Here is a 15,159-nt window from a genome sequence, read left to right as displayed (position 1 = left end):
CTATTTGTTTCTTCTCTTAATTTCTCCAACTTCCTCTTCTTCCCTGCAATAGCAGTCATACTCAATAGAACCTTAGAAAATTAAAAAGGTCCTAAATATTTTTACTAAAAAATCTTTGAAGTTCTAAAACATGCATACAAATGACCTTAAAATGCATTATTTTGTCGTTTGCTCTATTTAGTACAGGGAATGTAAAATTGTTATAAAATTGGGTAAAATACACATGAACTGATCCCAAAATGCCCTTAAAATGAGTATGATTACATGACACATTTTGGGTCTATCACCCTCTAATCTGCATCTTAATAAATATACAATTCCTTATTTATCCTATCTTTATAATAGTTCTTTTCTCTCTTTTATTCTTCTTCCCACCTCTTACTACACTAAATACCTCTATAAACTAAATACTTGCATCTTATTACTATAACCTTTTATTTCCTATCTAACTAAAATCTTAATATCATTATCCTTATATCTACTTTCTATTCTCCATAGAGCTTACCACAAATTATACATTTGATATATAATACATATATAAGAAACCTGGTAGTTCCTATTAATAGTATTTTACGATTCTATCTATTTTATAAATCTTATTTGCTTCCTCCACTGCCTATATTAAAATTACCAATAACTAGTAATCCATTTCGAATCTCTAACTCCTTTATTATTTCTAATCTCTATAAAAAGATATTAATAATATCTGATATTCCCTCTCATATCTGGTTCTCTCAACCATCAAATGTTCCCTCCCCTTACTAACTACTTATCCCTTCTTACATTCACTATCTCTAGTACTATTATTACTACTCCTTAACGATAACTAAATTATTACATTCACATATAAAGGCCAGTCCTTGTGGAGACAACCTTGCTTTAAATATACATTTGAGCGAGTTTCTATATTTTAAAACAATTATTTGATTTAGGAAAATTAAAATTACAAAAACCAAAAAATTATGTCTCATTTTCCTAATGGGATGGGACGTGGACAAAAATATTGGGATTGGACAGATTATGGAGGGGATCTGCAGGAAAAACCTCTAAAAACTGGCACGTAGGACAAGACAACCATCGTCCCATCAAATCTTTCATTTTTCCTGAATGATCGTGCATTCTACTCCAGATTTATTATTGTGGACCATTTCTTTTAGTAAAATTTCTTCATTCTAACTTTTTCGAGGACTACATCAGAAGGTGTGGCTTAACTCTAATGGCGCATGATGTACAATACTCAAGGTTTCCACGTAATAACATTAGTAACCATGATGTGAGATTCAAGGGTGGTCAAGATTTTTTTGACACCCTCAATATGTAGGCCCTTTGACGCAGCCTTAGTACATGAAAAGTATATGAAGAGGACTTGAATGCACAAGCCTTGCTCTGCTTGAAGCATCCAAGCCCTGAATTAACAGAATTAGCTTCTCCAACCCTTGAGTTCACAAGGGGAAGTGCGTGAATCCACAAGCGCTAAAGCACTCTCTAGCAAAGGGAACACTCAAATGAAAACATGAATTTCAACGAAAAAATACAATTCAACAATAATCCTTCAAGAGTAACGGGGGGGGGGGGCCTTCTATAGACCGCAACAAGTGCATGGTTGTCCATAAAGACAGTACTCATGAAAGACAACTCAAAATATTGAGAAAAACAACTCTAGCAACCTAAAACAAAGGATCAACAGCCTGACAAACCTGAGTGGATATATTCTGCAGATTCTAGGGCCTGGAGAATTTCTCTGAAGATATTTGTATGGGTCAAGAAGATCTTGATAGGATAGAATAAAAGATCTGCAGCTTCAACAAAATGGAGCAGAGATATTTTTCAGATTGTGTCAGAATAAAATCTTTTAGTGGATCATGTCAGAGAAAATTTGTCAGAGGATCCTGTCAGAGGAAAAAATGTCTAAAGAATTTTTGTGGAGCTCTAGGTTCTTTTGTACATATTCTGCAACCTTCTAGAATGATCTCCTTCTCGGGCCACAAATTTCTAATAGGCCCCAGAAAATAGGCTTCTGGGGTACATCACACTCAAACAGTATCTCGTCGTGCCCAGAAAAAGGGAACATTGAGGAGCCGCACCGTGCGGTGCACTATTTCTAGATTTTCTGCATGTCTCCACACTCTACAATGACATACTGTTAGAATTGCTATTATGGCCATGGGATCTAGGAGGACAACATCGTGAGTGCTCAGTTAAATTTTTGAGATTTTATGTCAAATTTTGAAATTTGAGTTTTGCAAAAATAATCATAATTGTCCCACTTAAATACCATAAAACATAATATATTTTAAGTACGGGGTTGAGACCTAGAATTTTCATTTTGGAATTTCTCTAATCTTGGAAACGACAGAAATAAGTTTATAAAAAGTTGTATTTTTTATCTTCTGGATTTTTAGATTCTTTTATGATGTTATACAATTTAGATTTGAATATAAAGGGAATAAAAATGATTAAAATATTTTACATAGGCAATAGTGGTTTTTGGTGGCGTTAGGTGCGCATGCACAATGATGTACCTAGGTCAGGAGCTCCATAGGAATCATGGATCACCCTAAATAAACCCTGAAGTAGGCAAAAATTTTAGATTTTCAATTGTCCTGGGGGGCTTTATAGGCACCTGCCGTGCGGCAACGTAGAGGACAATCAACGACAGTGTAGTACAAAGATCCAATTTTGGAGGTAAAAATAAAAAAATTTAAAGCAAAATTTAGAGCTAGAGTGCGAGGTTTGGAAAAAAATGGTTTCAGAGAAAAAGGGCTACGAAATGGGCAAATAGAGAGAAAGTGATAAAAAATGAAGGAAAAGTGGAGGAAGTTTATGGGGGGTGAAGGTGAAAACATATATCTACATGCCTAATGTGCTGATGCTCATGTCTTGAGGCCTTAATGACTCTTAATATTGGATACCTATTTTTTACAATCAGGAGTTTTTATGTGCAATCGATATTTGAGAAAATGATGACCACTTCAAAACACATACATAAACCAGGAAAAAACTAGGCTCCTAGAGATCAGTGCCCTTCTGTATAGTTAATGCTATAGAATTTCCAGAACCAAGTGAAGAGATAGACTATAACTACCATATTTCAAAACTCATTTCTTTCATTTCCAAGCTTAGAAGATATCCATGCCATTCCTTCATCTTTTCTGATTGGTTCAGGGCTCCATCATTTGAATTTATTTCTCCTCTTTGGGAAGACAGTTAGAAAGATTAGTGGAGAGATGCAGGATATGGTCCACACCAGTCTAACTAGTTTTAGGCCCCAAAAGGACCAAACATAACTAAATCTCATCATGGGCTACATAATGAAAGGTATGACCAGAGGAATTCTCTAAGGCCATCTAATGGTGTTAGAGGAAAAACAGATAAACACTAAAGTTGTAAGAGGGAGAGTACGTATCATAGCAAATTGATATATGAAAACTTAGTTTTCCTATAATAATTAAATAAAGTCATTGGCAGAAGTAAATCATTTGTCAGTAGGTTCTAAGTGTAGGGACATTCATTTTTTAGTGGATAAAACATTTTAAAATTTCATTCCAGATAAAAACTACAAAGAAGCAGTACAAATTTGTTCTGACATGAAAACGGGAACCCAAAGTTTGTGATAAGATCAAAAAAGGGCAAGAAGCAAATTCAGCACGAGGTGCCATTATAGAGCTCTTCTTGAGCCCTTGGGTACCAACCAAGTTTGAACTCTTTAAGAGTCATCTTGCTTGTAAATGGATGGATTGATGAAGCCATGGGTGTGGGAGGTCGTGTGTCTCTGAGTGTGCAATATGAAGAAGATTCCAACATCCAGTCCTGTGACCTTAGAATTGCTTTCATGATTATTTCAAAAGTCAAGGATGAACCTTGGGAAATTGGCAGCCGGACAGACATAACAGTTGGGGTGACTTTCAATGTCTTGGAATTTGTGTTCCATACCTCTGCAGAATCTTGTAAGGGGATAGGTTTATATTGAAGGAGAAGAGTCAGAAAATCGCCAAGTCAGTAGTAATGCTGACCAATGAGACTTAAACTAAAGATTAGCTAGTAAGAAAGTGATACATACCCTATAATCATTAGGAGAATTAGTGGCGAGGATCAAATCTACAATCAAAGATAGACATGATAAAATGAATACATAATCAAAGATAGAAGGTCAATATCAAATAATCGATATGTAGACATTTAAATGGTCAGGATTAAATAATCAGTAACCATTATAAACAGTAGTGGCTACAATTAATCTTAGAAAGGAACAGATGGACGGACAAGATTTTATCCACGCCGCTATAAGAAGTTATAACTACTAAAATATTGGCTACGATTAAAAAAATACTAAAATATTGATATATAATAGAAACTTATAAATGCCAACCAATTTTTAATGGTTGATTTCAATGGAGTACAATGATGTTAAACATGTCTCTCGTTCTCTCTCTCTCTCTCTCTCCTTCTTTCTTCCTTCTTGTTCTTGTTCAAGATCAGTGGATGGAGGAATCTTTACAGTCTGCATGAGGAAACTAATAATCTTTTGTAATCTCTTGATCTTGGCTAGTGGTAGCTTCTCGATTCAGTGATCAGTTTCTCTAAATTCTTATATCAATCGAGAGCTCCATCACCACAGGTGTGCTGATGGAGCTCTCGATTGATACGAGAACATAGTATCTTACCCATTTCTTCTCTCCCCAAATTTTATTTCTCTTCGTTTCTCTTTCATTTCCCTTGATATCTCTCGCTACCATCTCCCCCACTTTACTTTCTCCCTCTCTCAGTTTTTATTTTTTCCACAATCTCCCCTCTCCACAGTGATTATGGTCTCTTCATCTCATTTTTTTAACATGATATATTTTTGTTATCTTATCCCCATTCTTTAAATAACATAATCATGAATGAAAAATTCTCTCTCTCTCTCCTTCTATCGAATGCTGCATCTTTCTCCATGGACTCCTCAACCCTCTCCAAAGTGCAGCTTTCTTTTAAATATCTCATCTGTCTCTCCGAATTCTCCCATCAATCCTCTATCTTGTTATCTTCCAAATGCCTATTTTGATTTTCTCTCTTCATATTTGTATTCTTCTTATTTCCCCTTCAAATTTCTCCCATGTGTAGGGAGTTAAAGCCAAACTGTATTGGGCTTCTCAACTTCAACTTTATCAAGTTCTTTAGCTATTCCATTTATATATGTTGATTCTGCTTTACATATGATAATTTTTGGATATATATATATATATATATATATATATATTATTTTATTGGCAAAAACACCGTGTCTGGTACGACTAACCCTAGGGTTTTTCTCGTAGACCGATCCAACTGTTCCCTTGATGTCACCCAAAGCAGTTTTCTATATGTAAGGTTGAGTGTTAAGAAGAGTTTATAGGCGTGGAGGGAGCATAAATATCCCAATTACACACAGACACCACTCGCCCACGACCATGACACAAACGAAAAGATACCATAGTGATACCGCTAAATGAAGTAATGGAGACCTCAAGCACCAACATCTCATTCATGTCCCCTAGAGTTGGAAATGCGTAGAGGAGGTGTTATGTTCATGCTTGTCAGATATCATCTTGGAGCTCTGTAAAGGATACAACATCTAGGTGGGACGCTATGCACTCCCACATCTAGTGTTACACGTGATACATCACTCGTGTGGGCCATCGGGTGCAAGAGTCTGACATGTATGGAGAGCTGGTAGGCCAAATCTCTCGATGCGATAGCTGCCTTGGGCCTCCCGGGGAAGATCCTACCAAATAGTATAGACGAAATGAGTGCAAGAGCATACCGCAGAGTTGTGAAGGGCATCCCCCGTTTGATTCCCCTCTCGTAGTTGGTGGCGAATGCTGGTGAGGTGCATGTGATACCATATGATGTATCGTCATGCACTCCAGAGATGCCACTAGGAGCATGAGCCTACAGGGAGCATATTAACTAAGAATTGTGAGTCCCATTATATTATGATACCATGAAGGTTTTGCTCCTCACAGAGGAGCGAGCCATCGTGTATTGTCGTAGCCTCGATTGATGTGGTACTTTGAACTCCATAGAAATATGATAAACCACAAATGATACTCCTTGTGTGGTCTCAAAGGAGACCACCTCCATTAGCTAGGCCGTGGTTCCCATTGGCCGCATATTCCATGTTGAGCATGAGAAAACCAATTGGCAGTGGGTGTTAATAGACAATCTGTAGCCAGGTGGTGATGTAGATCAAAGCGATTGGGATGCCCTAGGGGCCGACTGTGTAGTGAGCGTCAGGCAATAGGTGGGACAAGGCAAAGGATTCACTATAGCCATTGCTTGACATGGCTCATTGCATCCTCTATGCTCATGGTGGACCCTTTCCATACCTCCCATAGTAAGTTTGATGGTAGTGTGTAGATAAGGGCCAAGCTTAAAGTGTTTGACGAGATGAGGATCTTGTGAAAATATTCTAGTGGTGTTAGTGTAGTATGGGAATAGAAAATCGATGAGTCCTTTATTCTGTGATGAACTGTTGGTGCCAGTCCTATATTTTTTCTCTGTGGACCGAAGAAAAAGGGGGCTCCGCAGAGGGTTGTACCATGGAGAGAAACAAGGAGGTCAACCTGTTTAAAATATACAACGTGGATTCTAGCAATGCAATGCAGTTGGACCCTCATGTCGATCTGAATTAATCGGTCTTTCCACGGAATGACGACATTATTCTGTTGCAATCTCACTATGGAAGAAGTGGTGTTCCATAGTCTCAACCCGAGGAGAGACAAGGCGACAATGACATTGCGAACTGATAGATTGACCAATACGGGTCATCCAATCATTAGTAGGTAGGCCATGGAACATTAATTTCTGAAGGAAGAATGAGACATCAGTGATAATCATTGGGTGTCAAATGCGCCAACCCCAAGCTAGCATAGGAAATCTCTCTCGGAAGTTATTTTCATAAGGAATGATAGGAGAAACTCCCATCAGTCATGAGTGTCCAGATAAGATGATCAGGGAAGGTCCTTATCTTGGTGGCCATAACAGCCGGTAAGAAGTCTAAAGGAAGTCCATGTTGCTCCCGTAGGTATCTCGTAGTCCCTGTTAGCAATTGGGCCACTATCAACAAGAGTGGATTGTGTAGAAAAATAGGGTGGTGAGCTGAGGCAATATCCGTAAGTCAAGTATCATCCCAAGTACTAATCATGCCTTGTTTGACAAGCTAAAGGGTCATCGTAGATATCTCTAGCCAATGGCGTTGCCAAGTACACAACCGTTGGGCTCATGGCGATCCCATTTACCGTACGTAGCCACTATAAAGCACCCGAATGGAGAGCTTATGGTACCTATACGTCACACAAGGTTCTTCTATAGCTTGTCTTGGATGTCTTGAGGATGCTTGATCCCTAGACCCCCTCGTCTGTTGGTTGACATGTTTTCTACCAAGAGACCTGATGATGGTGGTGGCCTCCCTCTAAGTGATCTGACCATTGGAAGTGCGCACATAGGCACTCCACAAATCTAACAACAATGAGAGATATAGAATGTTATCCTTTTGTATGCAGCGAGATGCTAATGAAGACATGTCATATGAGTTGAATGTCTCCTTCAAGGGAAAGAAAATGGAGCTTCCATCCTTCAAGTTCCTTTCTTAGCTTGACCCACAAGGCATCAAAATAATGATGTCGTGGGTGACCAAGAAAGATGGCATATCCAAGATAGACAAAAGGAGGGGATCCTCATGAGTATCGAGTGTAATGTCGGATGATCTTTTAGCATTTTATAGTTGTAGATGGTCCTTCCAGAAAGCTCCGAGGCATTGATGAGCTGGCCCGAGGCCTTCTCATATGCAGTAAGTTCACTCATAAGCCCCTCAATGATTTTGGTCATTGATGGTATAAAGTGATGGAATGATTTTGTAGCTGAAGTGCATCTTAGAAGATGGATGGGAGTGGATCTTCTGAATCTAAACAGTGGAGATTTGTTACTTTAATGTAGATGAGGGACTTGAGGCTTCACGTTCTGATTGATCAGGGGACCACAACCATTTTATATCAACCCACATGGCCCATGTAATATTACAAAACTACCAATTACTGTTCTATAACTTCCCAATTTATACATATATATACCCATCATATTATGGATAATATTTTAATCCTAATCCTTATAAAATTACATTAGTTGGGATAATTAAAGCAACTAATAACCATGGGTATGCAATAAGATATGTGTTATAACACATATAAGATTCAACATAAAGTTCTAAAATGACTGAGTGAAATTCAAAATATATTATAAACCTGGAATTATAACAAGGGAAATCCACACCGCGTTTCTCAACCACTTTTGATCAAATTTAAAAGTAAACTTATTTATTGATTACTGTATCATTATACATATTCAGTTTATATTCATAACTCAGTTGATATATTTATCAAATCAAGAAAATATAAATAATATAAATATACAATAAATATATAGTTTTTCGTATTATTTCATGATTTTTTTCGATATCATATTTATCAGAGAAAAATCCCGTGACATACCTTTCTTTCTTCTCATCTTTAGATCCTAACTGTGGCTCCTACAGTGAAATATCATTTATTAAAATAAACATTCATATACGTGTTTTAGAGATTGAATTATTTAAGTTATTATTTTGAACCATGAAGACCATTTCTGGCTTAAATTTTGTTTGTTTTAGAGATACATGACCAAAAGTTGGTCACTTTGATTCGTGAACTTTCATGATTTATCACCTGTGTTTATTGTTTCATAATGATATCTCTAATTCATAGACTTTCAATATTAAAACCATTTACTTCATACTCATCTAGGATTGTTTCATGACCCTAAATTTCTCACATTCATACTTTGTACCCTTCCATCGTATTAGACTACATGTCTAACCTCACTCTCCTTCTAAATCATTGAAATATTTGGAAACTTCTTATTGATCCGATAAAAGTGTTAAATATTAAATAGTTCAATAACTTTTTAAAGATTAAACTGTTAAAGAATAATTTTATCAATAACTTTATAAATAGTTCATAATATAAAAAAGTAAACCATTATGAATAATATAAATATGTCACTCATGGATATCAATGAAATAAGTGTTGGCATCATTAAAACATTTTAAGATTAAAAAATAAAAATTCACTTATCTATATATTTTTTGATTAATATAATTAAAAAATAATAAATGTTTCCATCCATACTCACTGTTGCATGTGCTTCAAGTAAATGTTTTCATTAGGGCAATCAAAATTTTATGATGAGTACTCATATAAGTTTCGACTTTAATATCCTTCATAAAACTATAAAATGTAATGGAGAGACAGTTAATCGTTGTAATGTTAGATAATATAATTTTCAATCTTTTTTCATCAATGGTTCTGTTTTGGATTGAATTTTACGATCCCATGGTGGTTATGAACGTATGAAACCTAACATAAAAGCATGAAAAAGGAATATATGTGTGAGTCTTATATTTTAAAATAATAGGTTATTGATTAATTTTATCAATAACTTTATATGTTATGGATGTTCTTCATAAGTACTCATGAGTCTAGATGAAACATAGTTTATAAGATAACTTTTGTGATGTTTGTGCATGATCGTATTTCTTAGTTGTTATGTGTTCTTCCTCTGAAATGTGCAACCAATAATTTTCTAATACTACATAAGTAGAAAAGTATACAGACAAAATGTGTAAATCTACATATGGATTAATTAATTTTATTATGTTGTTCCTTGAGATAAATTTTAAATGACGATGCATATGAAAAAATCATCACATGATCTTAGGGAAGAGAGAAAAAGTAGAAAGGTGGTCACCCACTGCTCTTTCCATAATGTCACTTGGATTAAACCAGATCCATAAACATATCAAAATAGTAAAAGTAAAGCCTCAATAAATTTTCCAAGTTTGGAGATCTTCATATCCAAATCAATAATTTGGGTTATTGTTAATCTTATGGAGTTTCAAAGAGTGTGATTGTGATTAAAAAATATACTGAATGTTTTATAATTTTAAAAAATAAAGTATTAATTAAAAAAAAATTAGTTTCCTTAGAGTGGGGGAGAGAGAGATAGCAAGTGAAATCCTAAAATAATTATCTGAAATTTTATTTCTTAAACGTTCATTTTATGATAAAAAATATTAGATAATGGATCGATCATACTGACCAATCATTCTGATTGCCTTGGTCGCCCCTCCGCTGCTCACGCTGTGGTTCTGCGCCCGCGCTGTCGCGCCCACGGCTGGGCCATCTGCGGTGGCCAACCGCAACTAATGACGACGCGAAAGCCTTGTTACCCGACCGCCAGCCTTCGATGGTCGGTGCCGTCCACTGCACTGACATACGGGCGGTCCGAACGGGCACCCCTTGGACCCCTGCTTGGTCCATCCCCAGGCATCCATTGACCGGACCGCCCCACGGAGACCGCTCGGCCTTCCTACTAAGGTGCCCCCTGGGCTTCCACCTACTTGGTCAGCGTTTGACCGCCCACTGGCCACATCATCCGCATATTGCATGACCCCACTCAGCCCTTGTCGACGGGGTCCGTCCTTGGCCGGACTTTCTGGACCACTGTCACCGTCCATGATCTCGGCTGCAGGTCCAATTCTAGAGAGATAATGTAGGGAAAATGAGTGTTTAGAGTGGATCTACCCCTTAATTTCTGCCTATCATTAGGTATCCTTCATTTGCACTTTCAAATTTCATTTCAAACTCTCTCTACCCCCTTCTTCACTTTCTCTCTCTCTATCTCCTCATTTTTGACATTTTCTCTCTCTAAACCTCTTTTTTCTCTCTCTAAAATCCATTTATATCTCTCTCTAGATTCCCCATCATTTCCTAGTTCAAATCCAAAGAAACGCCTAAAAATTAAGTTGCAACCTTCAAAATCCAAGTTTTTCTCACTTATGTCGCCCTTGTGCAGCAGCACGCTTGCACCAACGAGCCCGTTTGCCCGTCAGTCGCTTACACGTTCCGCGGATGTGCCCAGCGGGCGCAACGGCGCTCCCTCTGAGGACTTGGCCGGAAATCGGCGAAGTCCAGGATGAGGCCAGCCAGGTCAAACCGGCCCTTTAAAGAATTTTTTAATTGGGCTGATGCTATTGGGCCAAGCTCAACATGCCGACCCCAGCCCGACCCACAGAGAGGCCCCCGCTGTGCTCCGCCAATCACTCTGTCCCCGCTCTGCCCCTGTTCCCCCACCGATCCGCTGTCCCCAGCGCCGCTGTTGGCGATCTCCAGAGTAGGTAATTTTTGTGTTTTTGGCATTTAAAAATTATAAAAAATTCATAAAAAATAGGAGAAAAAGGAAAAATAGGAAAAATGAGGAATAATCAGTAAAATTTATTTTGTGTATTTTAAAATCCTAAAAAAACAGAAAAATCCATAAAATTAATATAACAAATTCCTAGTGATTTTAACATCTAAAAAATCTCAAAAATCTCTGACTCTCATTTTTAATATTTCTAGTGTTTCTTTGGTGTAAATTTAATTCCAAAAAAATCTAAAAACATTTATTTTCAATTTATGGTGTCAATTAAAATTAGGAAAATTAGTCTCAAAATATTTTTGGTGGTTTCTTTGTATTTTGGTTTTAAATTAAATTATAGAAAATTATATAAATTAACAAAAAAATCCAGAAAAATCCCAGAAATTATATCTAGCATCTTTAATCTCATTTTCTTAATTTTCTGTTAAAGAAAAATTCCGAAATTAAATTTATGCCTGTTTGTGGATTGAGCCCTTGCTCTATATTTATTATAGAGTTGTTAAGTGGAAAGTTTTTATAAATTTTGTTGGTCAAGTCTGATTTAAAACAACGGGATAAAACCCCTAAATTTGGACCGATCATTAGGTATAATTTAATTTGGTTTCTTTGAAATGCCAAATACAAACTTCAATTTTTATTTCTTCAAAAAGAACTAAAATTACATAAGATGAGAAATTCAAATATTCAAAGTTGTATAATATGTTTTAGCTTAGCTTAACTAACATTACTTCACGCGTCCTTCTGAAATAATATTTTAATATCAGTTAAGAAGACCAAAATAGAAAATGACACCTATATAGTGGGCATGACAGGAAATTTAGCAGAGAAAGTGATGAGGTGCATTAAATTAACCTCTGGTGCTCAAAGACATTGCACCTGATACGTCATGAAAATTTTATATAGTAGACACAAAGGAAAGATGGAATAAACAGAAAAAAATTGGAAACAACCAGAAGTTCGTATGATAACTAATGAATTTAAGATTATAACATCACTTTGCGACAAGAACACTTGTCGGTACATGACAGAAGTACTTCAACAGTCTTGGCTACCTAAACATGTATCTCACATTTTATGAACATGATAATGAGTCATAAATTAATGGAATAAAGATAAATGGAAATAAAGGGTATTCACAAAAGGTTTACTAATAATTCAAATTATATTTGAAATAGTAACCAAAAAGGTGTGGGCCAGATGTGTCCAGAATATTTCCATGTTGAATGTTAAACATGGCCTGTGGAATTGAAGTGTAGGTGAATCACTTTTGTAGAGTTACCAGCTGAACAGATTTGACAAAACAGTTGAGTCGTGATATTTTAATCTCTATATTACTAAAGTGCTTCTGATTAACCAGAAGGCAAGGTATGATACGAAGTAAGCGGTGCTCTTTTTCATCCAAGATAATGATGTGTCGCATGAGGCGTCTGCATGACACCCATCCGTGAAAACATGAAAACGTGAAAACATGAAAACATGTAAATCCATCCATAAGTATTCCTACCTTCCCCATAAGAATTTTGGTACGAAGATGGGTGGCACAGACGGCGGAGATTCATCCTACGAGTGCTCCTCATACTGCAAGAGAAAACAATACCCCCCTCCAATAGGAATACTAGTACCAAAGTGCTTCTGATTAACCAGAAGGCAAGGTATGATACGAAGTAGGCGGTGCTCTTTTTCATCCAAGATAATGCTGTGTCGCATGAGGCGTCTGCATGGCACCCATACGTGAACACATGAGAACGTGGCTCTTCAGAAACAGAATCCTCCCCAGAACTGAAAGTTTGCGTATCCGTCATGTAAATCCATCCATAAGTATGCCTACCGTCCCCATAAGAAGTTTGGTACGAAGTTGGGTGGCACAGACGGCGGAGATTCATCCTACGAGTGCTCCAATGGGAATACTAGTACTTTTCCGAGCCCGTGATATCCTCCAAAACGGGCCCGTCTCCCTCGCCGTTGCATCCACAGCAGCCTCTTCGATCATGGCTCATCCCACGTCGCCTCCCCACGTCGCGCTGCTTCCAAGCGAGGGCATGGGTCACCTCACCCCGTTCCTCCGTTTCGCCGCCGTTCTGGCGTCGCGCGGCTGCGCTGTCACCTTCATCATGCCAACGCCGGCGGTCTCCGCCGCGGAAGCCCACCACGTGGCCACCTTCGCAGCGTCTTCTCCGCTTCTCCACCTCTTAAACTTCCCCCTCCTCCCCTTAGAAACCCACTCCACCGCCGCCCACGACCCCTTCCTCCTCCACTTCGAAAGAATACTCCGTTCAGCGCTCCTGCTCCCCCCTGCTCTCGCCGCCGCGTCCCCTCCGCCGTCTTCTCTAGTCGTGGACGTGACCCTCGCCTCCGCCTTCATCCCCGTCGCAGCCTCCATCTCCCTCCCTTCCTACGTCCTCTTCACCTCATCCGCGGCCATGCTTTCCCTCTTCGTCTCCTTCCCCGAGCTCACCGCCGACCTCGCTGACGATCCGCGCCTTCTCCCTCCGCCTCTCCGCGACCCGAACAGCCTCTTCAGCAGCCAGTTCATCGACAACGCGCGAGCTTCGCGGGGGGCCGAAGGAATCATCGTAAACTCATGGGAGGAGCTCGAGCCGGAGGCGCTGGCGGCGCTCGCCCTGGTGCGAGCTCTCCCACCGGTTATCCCCGTGGGGCCGCTTCCCCCCCCGGGCGGCTCCGCCGGCGACTCCGCCGTGGCCTGGCTGGACGCGCAGCCCGCGGCGTCCGTTGTCTACGTGAGCTTCGGGAGCCGGACGGCGCTCCCGGCGGAGCAGACTCGGGAGCTCGCCTGCGGTTTGGAGATGAGCGGCTGTCGGTTTCTCTGGGCCTTCAGGACGAGGAAGATAGACAAGGAGGAAGACGAGGAAGGCTTAGAGGGGGTCCTTGGAGAAGGGTTCTTGGAGAGAGTGGAGGGGAAAGGGAAGGTGGTGAAGGGATGGGTGGACCAGAGGGCTGTGATCGAGCACGAGAGCGCGGGCGCGTTCGTGAGCCACTGCGGCTGGAACTCGGTGACCGAGGCGGCGGCTCGGGGGCTGCCGGTGTTGGCTTGGCCGCGGGGCGGCGACCAGCGGATCAACGCCACGGTGGTGCGCAGTAGTGGGCTCGGGGTGTGGCCCAGCGGTTGGGCCTGGGCCGGTGACAGTGAGCTTGTTGGCCGGGAGGATATTGGACGAAGGGTTCGAGCTCTCGTGCGCAGTCCTGAAGCCGCGGCCGCCGCAGCCGTGGTGAAGGAGAATGCATTCCGGGCGGCTGCCACCGGCGGCAGCTCGCACCGCCATCTCGAGAACCTCGTGAAAAGGTTATCAGGCTCGCGCGGTTGATCTCCTGTGAAGGATTCATTTACTGCTTTCATGCGCGGTCTGAGAAGTGACCTTTGAAGAATTTTGGGCAAATTCTACGAAACGTCACGCCACTCCGTTTTTCGTTAAAAAAGTAGCACAAACTTTTAGTTTTGTTCAAAAATAGCACGCGCCAATCAGAAGACTCCATTTGGTGTCTTCTTTTTTTGCCAGGGATGGTCCATAAGCTGACGTGGAGTCCACCTGGTAGCCAGGTAGACTCCACGATGGCATCCACGCCAGGTGGACTCCACGTCAGCTTATGGACTTCGCTGGTCGTTGCCGCCGCTGCCCGTCGCTGCCCGTCGCGGGCGGCCACCACGGGCGCCCGTCTCTGGCCGTCGCCGCCCGCCGCCGCCGCCGTCCGTCTCCGGCCGCCTCGGCCGTCGCCGGCCGTCCGTCTTTTTCTCGCCCTCGCTCACCCTTCCCGTTTTCTCCTTCTCATCGTCTCTCCCTCTCTCCACTCGTTCTCTCTCTCTCGACCTCTCTCCCCCTCTCCTGCTCCTTCTCTCTCCCTCGCTCTCTCTCCTCTCCGTCTCACCCTCGCTCCCGCTAGTTCTCTGTC

General features: G+C 40.4%; 1 pseudogene; it reads left to right on the top strand.

Annotated features, from left to right (window-relative positions):
* Nucleotides 1-13,232: 13,232 nt before the first annotated feature.
* LOC144702726 (UDP-glycosyltransferase CGT pseudogene) lies at nt 13,233-14,658 on the top strand (annotated as a pseudogene).
* The last annotated feature ends 501 nt before the right edge of the window (nt 14,659-15,159 follow it).

Source organism: Wolffia australiana, chromosome 1 (genome assembly GCF_029677425.1).
Source record: "Wolffia australiana isolate 7733 chromosome 1, ASM2967742v1".
NCBI lineage: Eukaryota > Viridiplantae > Streptophyta > Magnoliopsida > Alismatales > Araceae > Wolffia > Wolffia australiana.
The sequence above is the reverse complement of the archived record's forward strand: the minus strand, read 5'-3'. Positions and strand labels throughout refer to the sequence as shown.